The sequence below is a fragment of the Bombina bombina genome, chromosome 3 (assembly GCF_027579735.1).
Source record: "Bombina bombina isolate aBomBom1 chromosome 3, aBomBom1.pri, whole genome shotgun sequence".
Lineage (NCBI taxonomy): Eukaryota > Metazoa > Chordata > Amphibia > Anura > Bombinatoridae > Bombina > Bombina bombina.
The window spans coordinates 250517458-250523457 of NC_069501.1; the positions used below are offsets into that span (position 1 = coordinate 250517458).

The 6000-nt window shown below is 34.9% G+C and overlaps 1 protein-coding gene across 2 annotated transcripts in view; it reads right to left on the minus strand.

Moving 5' to 3' along the window:
* SH2B2 (SH2B adaptor protein 2) overlaps positions 1-5660 on the minus strand; it is a 192845-nt gene extending 187185 nt beyond the window's left edge. For both annotated transcript variants that reach the window (XM_053706256.1, XM_053706255.1), the window contains exon 1: positions 5504-5660. The gene's annotated coding sequence lies outside the window, so the exon portion shown is untranslated. The remainder of the gene's footprint in view (positions 1-5503) is intronic.
* Positions 5661-6000: the final 340 nt, after the last annotated feature.

Consider the following 6000-nt stretch of genomic DNA (forward strand, 5'->3'; position numbering starts at 1 on the left):
TAAAATATACATTTCTGACATTACAGATATTACTTATGTTTCAAAATTGTATGACAAATACAGGATTAGCCCTATGTGAAGGATGTCTTCTGTCTCTTTCTTTCTGGTTAACTTTATTATATTCTCTGCAAAAAAAAAATCTGCTACTTTTTTAAAGATCAACATGAAAATTATTACTTTAGATCCATCAAGATTTTCCTGTTGTCTGCGTTGTGACAGATCACTTGCCCAGTTTTGCACAAGTAAGTCCTTCTTATTAGCTTCAGAATAAACAACTGTAACATTACTGTTTGCATGAAAACAAAACTTTTTATCATGTTTAAATAGCACTTATTCATATGCATGAAACTTATACTAATAGACTACCATGTAATCCTATGATTAATTAATAAATATATCAAATATACGAGTCAGGAGAGGAGAGTTACTAGTCCTCAGGGTAAATGTAATTAGTCATATATATATATATATATATATATATACATGTGTTTGTTTATTAAATTAAGTTGACTCTAAAATATATATTATACCACTTTTTAAAAATATAGCCAGAGGCTGCTCCTAGGGGGTAACTTGCCATAGACCAAGCTACTGAGCTGTTGTTCGTCCCAGGTAGAGCGCTTAGCTTTCTGTATGCATTTGTATTATCACCCTGGGGAAGTCTCCCTAGGGGTTATATGGGAAACCAGATGTGGACTCCTTGCCCAATGTGCTTACATGGATATGGCTGCTCCTCACTGATAAGGTTGTTGAAACGATCTTCTGGGGTTGCCATTTCCCTTGTTTAGAGGAGAATTGCCTGATATTTTGGGACCAGACTGACCTTGCTAGGCGGGATCAGACTAGTATACTTCAGAAAAGTTCTTCTTTTTGAAAAGCACAATTGGGCTAAAAGCTGTTTATTCCTGGTAGAGCACTTCTATTTCTTTGTGCCTTTTATTATGACGATGGGGAAGTCTTCCTAGAAAGTGATAGGGGAAATCAGACGTGGACTCCTTGCCTATGGCTGCACCTGACTGGCAAGACCCACAGAAGGCCAAAATGATTATCTGGGCTTGCCGTTTCCTTTGTTTATAGGAGAATTGCTTAGTATTTCGGGCTGGACTGAGGTTCAGACTGATGTACTTCAGGAAAGTTTTTATCTATGAAAAGCACAATTGTGCTAAAAGAGGCTGTTCTTAGGTGATAACTCGCAATAGAACAAGTTATGGAGCTGTTGTTCGGTCCTGGTAGAGTGCTTCTCTTTCTGTATGCATTTTTAAAAATATATAGATTTTAACCTGAAAAATTATTATAGAAACAGTAAAAAATAATAATAATAAAAAATATATATACTGTATATACATATTCTATTCTTTTTAGTACATTTATAATAGTTTATAATAATTATTATTAATATTTTTTAATATGTTATATTTACTATTTCAATAACATGCCTTAAGATAATTTTTTTATATGTGCTAACCCGACACTGCGTTAGACCTAAAGCGTGAAAACCTGAAGTGCGTTACACATATTTCACATTCCAATATTCTTTACATAGAAAAAAATAATAATTTTGATTATTAAATATATATATATATATATATCTATATGTATACACACATACATATATATAATTTATTTATCTATAGGAATAGATATGTAGGCACAGGTAATTATATATATATATCCATTGCATTTATCCTGTTTAAGAATAAAACGCTGCACTCACCGTCTTCATGAACAAAGTTTAATCTCATCAAATTAACATTTTCAATATACAAATGCCCCATTGTATATCGAAAATGTTAATTTGATGAGATTAAACTGAATTTGTTCACGAAGACCGGTGAGTGCAGCGTTTTATTCTTAAACAGGATAAATGCAATGGATGTATACGTTATACGCAGCACCCTGGCTGTTGTCTATTTGTAACAGTGAGTGCACTTAAAATTTGACTTGTGTGTGTGTGAGTGTGTTTAAAATAAAAATAATATTGTGCTGTATGTGAAGAACATTGGAATGTGAAATACTTGCAAACGATGTGTTATTTTGTTTTCTTCTTCTGTGCTCTCTATTAAAGTCTATGGGGAGAAAAAGTAAGTGCGTTAGCAATATCCAAGGTCCTGAAACTAACATGCGTCATGTTTTGAATGCACGCAAAAATTTTTACTTTCTACTTGTAATACGCACTCTAACACGCGCATGCAAAAAGATTGCTTCTAGCTGTGATTATGCTCGAGCGGGGGTGCTAAATAGTGCATTACTTGTAATCTAGCCCTAAATATAAAATTTATGGAATATATCATCATTGGTAAAATGATTAATTACCAAGAATAGAAAAAAATTAAATAAAAACAAGTTTCTTTTCACCCAGTCAATGGATACATTGTTAAATTTGAGTACATCTATGTTATATGTTATTTTTCCTAAGAGAAAACAAAATATCAGGAAAATAATTTTCATAATTGTATCATTGTTGTAACCATGTTTTCCATATAACATTTCCCATTTCCGCAGTCAATACTGGAATGGTGATAAGCTTTTATGATGTACTGTAGAGCAGCTGTGTGAGACAAATACAAGTACTGAAACCCATCTGCTGTGTGATGTGATTGTCTAGATGTACTTTATTGCTTGTGATTATCAGAAAAAAACATTCAAAACTTTAAATGACCACTTACATTCAGCTGGACCAGCAATACTACCAGGAAATATTAAAGCCATTAATTAGTCTAAAAAAGTGACTAGTAATTGTGCTGTCTAAAGAACACGGTTTAGAAAAAGGTTTCTTCATCAAGTAATCACTTTTTAAATAAACCCAATGCAGTGATGGAACTAAAACATAATGTGCCCTAGTGCAATAAACACCTTTTGGCCTTCACTGTACATAATACTTGAGGTGACGAATAATAATGCAAGTTGAAACTGATTTATATAAAAGAGAATAGAACTTATTTACCAAAAAAATAAAAAAGCAGCTTTTTATATACCCAACTGAACGCTGTATCAGATAAGTGAACTTGCAGCTTTACTTATGCTAGATATATGCCCAGTTAAGACTTCAGATGTTGGTCATGCAGCCCCCTTAATCCCAGCTGTATACCCATGAGAGACCTCAGATAAGATGCAGGGTCTATTAGTGACAAATATGCATAAGTGAAACATTAGACGATGTGTGGCCCCTTCACCCTCCATTATATCAGCGTATGCACAAGTAGGACCCTAAATAAAAAAACATGGTCCCTGTTGCCCCCTTTATACCTGCTGTATGCCAAAGTGAGGCCTCAGTGTAGATGCATGGCCTCTGCAGTCCACATTAGTTCAACCATATGGTCATGTGAGACACCAAATCACATGCATGGTCTCAGTAGTATCCATTTTACCAACTCACTCCTAAGTGAGGTCAAATATGAGATACCTGGCCTCTTCAACCGCTTCTCCTGCCGGTGGTGCTGCTGCGCAACCTACAGGGTCTTGCAGAGGGGGGATATCCAGGTAGTTCAATGCCCAGCAGCAGTCCATACAGCAGTGGAAGAGGGATTGCAACCTGCAGCAACAATGTGCCATTGAGTGGGCTGTGGCTGGCTGGCTGGCAGGCCCCTTAGATGTTGCATAAAGCTGCATGTTATACACCTTGACCTTCCATTGCCCCCATCCTAACACGTTTTAATCTACTTTAAGATTAGAATAACCCTAACCATAGACAGTATTTACAGTTTAGCTATTTCACTCCCAGCATTCTAAATTAATTTCAATGATGACATTATTTTATCAACAAATACTACTACATTAATCGTTGATACGTTTATATTAAAATGGGCTAAAATTTAAATGATTTTCCTTGTAGCATTGCTGATACCTACATCTAGAAAACCAAATAATATCAGTTCACCAATAATCACATAATGCAATTGGATTTTACAAACAGTTCACCAGTAAACATAACCTTACTGTAACATTGTGTGCAGCGCAGATTTATACATTTCTTAATTGTGAGTTCTGGGTGCACATTCTATTTATAGCAATGAATGTTATTTGTACAACACAGTGCGCATAGGCAAATATTGTATGCATTTCAAATTCCATACATTAATGATATGCTGTTATGCTAGTATATATGCACAAATGTGACTACTACATTTTTACATTTATATACACTTTGAAATGAACACACTAATATTTGAATTTTTTTTTCTTATATTTTAAGTACCCTTGTTGAAAAACATCAGCAAATAATATTAGTCACAGAGATAAGGATGTACATAGAGTAAAAATGTTAAATGTTATACATAGTAATTTTTGTTTCTATGACTAAAAAGACCCACATTATTCTCACTACTATTCCAGCAATACAGGTGTTCATCATTAGAGTCAAACAAATGAAAACCTTCTGAATGAATGCCATTTTACTAGCTGCCAATGAGAAAGAACAAGCGTGAAATCAACTAATGGACCACATAAATTGACATTTAAAAAGGAAGACATCCTTTTTTTTATCAATGACAGAGACAAAGCTGAAATCGACAAGTCCATTGATGCTGACGGTAAGACAACATTATAAACATTTATAACATATAAATGTCACAATAAATACTATTATTGCTTATTGGCTAACTTTGAAAACAAATTATATTTATTATATTATAGGAGGTGATAATAAACATTATAGCCTAGAAATGAAGACAGACTTATTGTGTCAAATGTATTATTGAACTAAATCTCAAGGCCTCTGTAACAATAGTTTAAAACACCATTGGCCTTTTATATAAAATGTAAAAATATAGTTTAAGAGGAAATAGGATTGGAGAGTAAGCATTTTTTTTTCTAATATCAGTGATTTCTTGGTTGAGTGTGTAAACATTTTGAGCAGCTATGTAGAAGAGCTGTTATGTGCCTGCCTGCTGGGGATTAACAGTATCCCACAGTGTATGTTTAAATATTTATCTATTTCTCTATTATACCGCAGAAACCTATTTCTGTCATAGTTACCTATCTCTTCATTTGTCCATTACACAGCAGTTGCCCGCAACTAGAGACAAGCAGAAGGGCACATATAACAGCATCTGCCTGGGAGGACCATCAGCTGCTCCACACTGTAACCTCTATAAATAATGCAAGGGAGTCAATACAGCTAGGGACAGCTGAACCAGGACAACCTCTCAGCCCTGTGTATAGGGAGACCTGAAACATACATCTATCATAAAGAACAAGGCAGCTCATGTCCCTGATAAGCCCTGTCAATAAAGCCAGCACCGGGGAAACAGGAGGAGCCGTGCACTGCTAAACAGGATTACAAGCATGATCAGGATAATTATAGACAGCACGGCATAGACAGATGTTTTATTGCAAAACGTAATACAGTGCAACGTAAATGCATAGGGAATAGGCATGCACGACTATAACGTACCAATGTAATAAATATAATTGTACCATGTCATACAGATCGTTTGCTAGAGACAGTCAGGTTTATCATTTCTTTACAGAATCACAGCCCAAAAGGTGAAAAAAAAACACTTACTCTGTGATGGGGATCATTGCTATTACTGGATGTGCAGGGTGATTTAAATCCTGTGCTTTGGTGTCAGCATGAGGGACACTGCCCACAATTCAATCTCATCGTAAACTGAGAAATAACAGATCAGATCACCAACCCCACAGCACCTTCTGAAATCCTTTTCTTGTTTTCCACACCCCCGGAGCTGGGGGCGGTGTCCAGATCCAGATCACTGAACAGCGTTTAAAGAGCCAGAGCTCTGAATGTCAAATGTACACAACTGGGCACAAAGAGCATTCCCTATAAGGTCCTCACAAGAGTGTGAAAACTAGACTTGTTTATTCAAGCGTGTCTGCTATAAAATACAGAAGCATAGAACAAAATGTATACATACTGTATAAGAAAAAAAATATATGTTGTTTATTTTTTTATTAAATATTGTTTTTTATTAACATTCTTGACATTAGCATTACTGTTATTTATAAACATTTAGCATTTAGGTATAACATTATAATTACCTA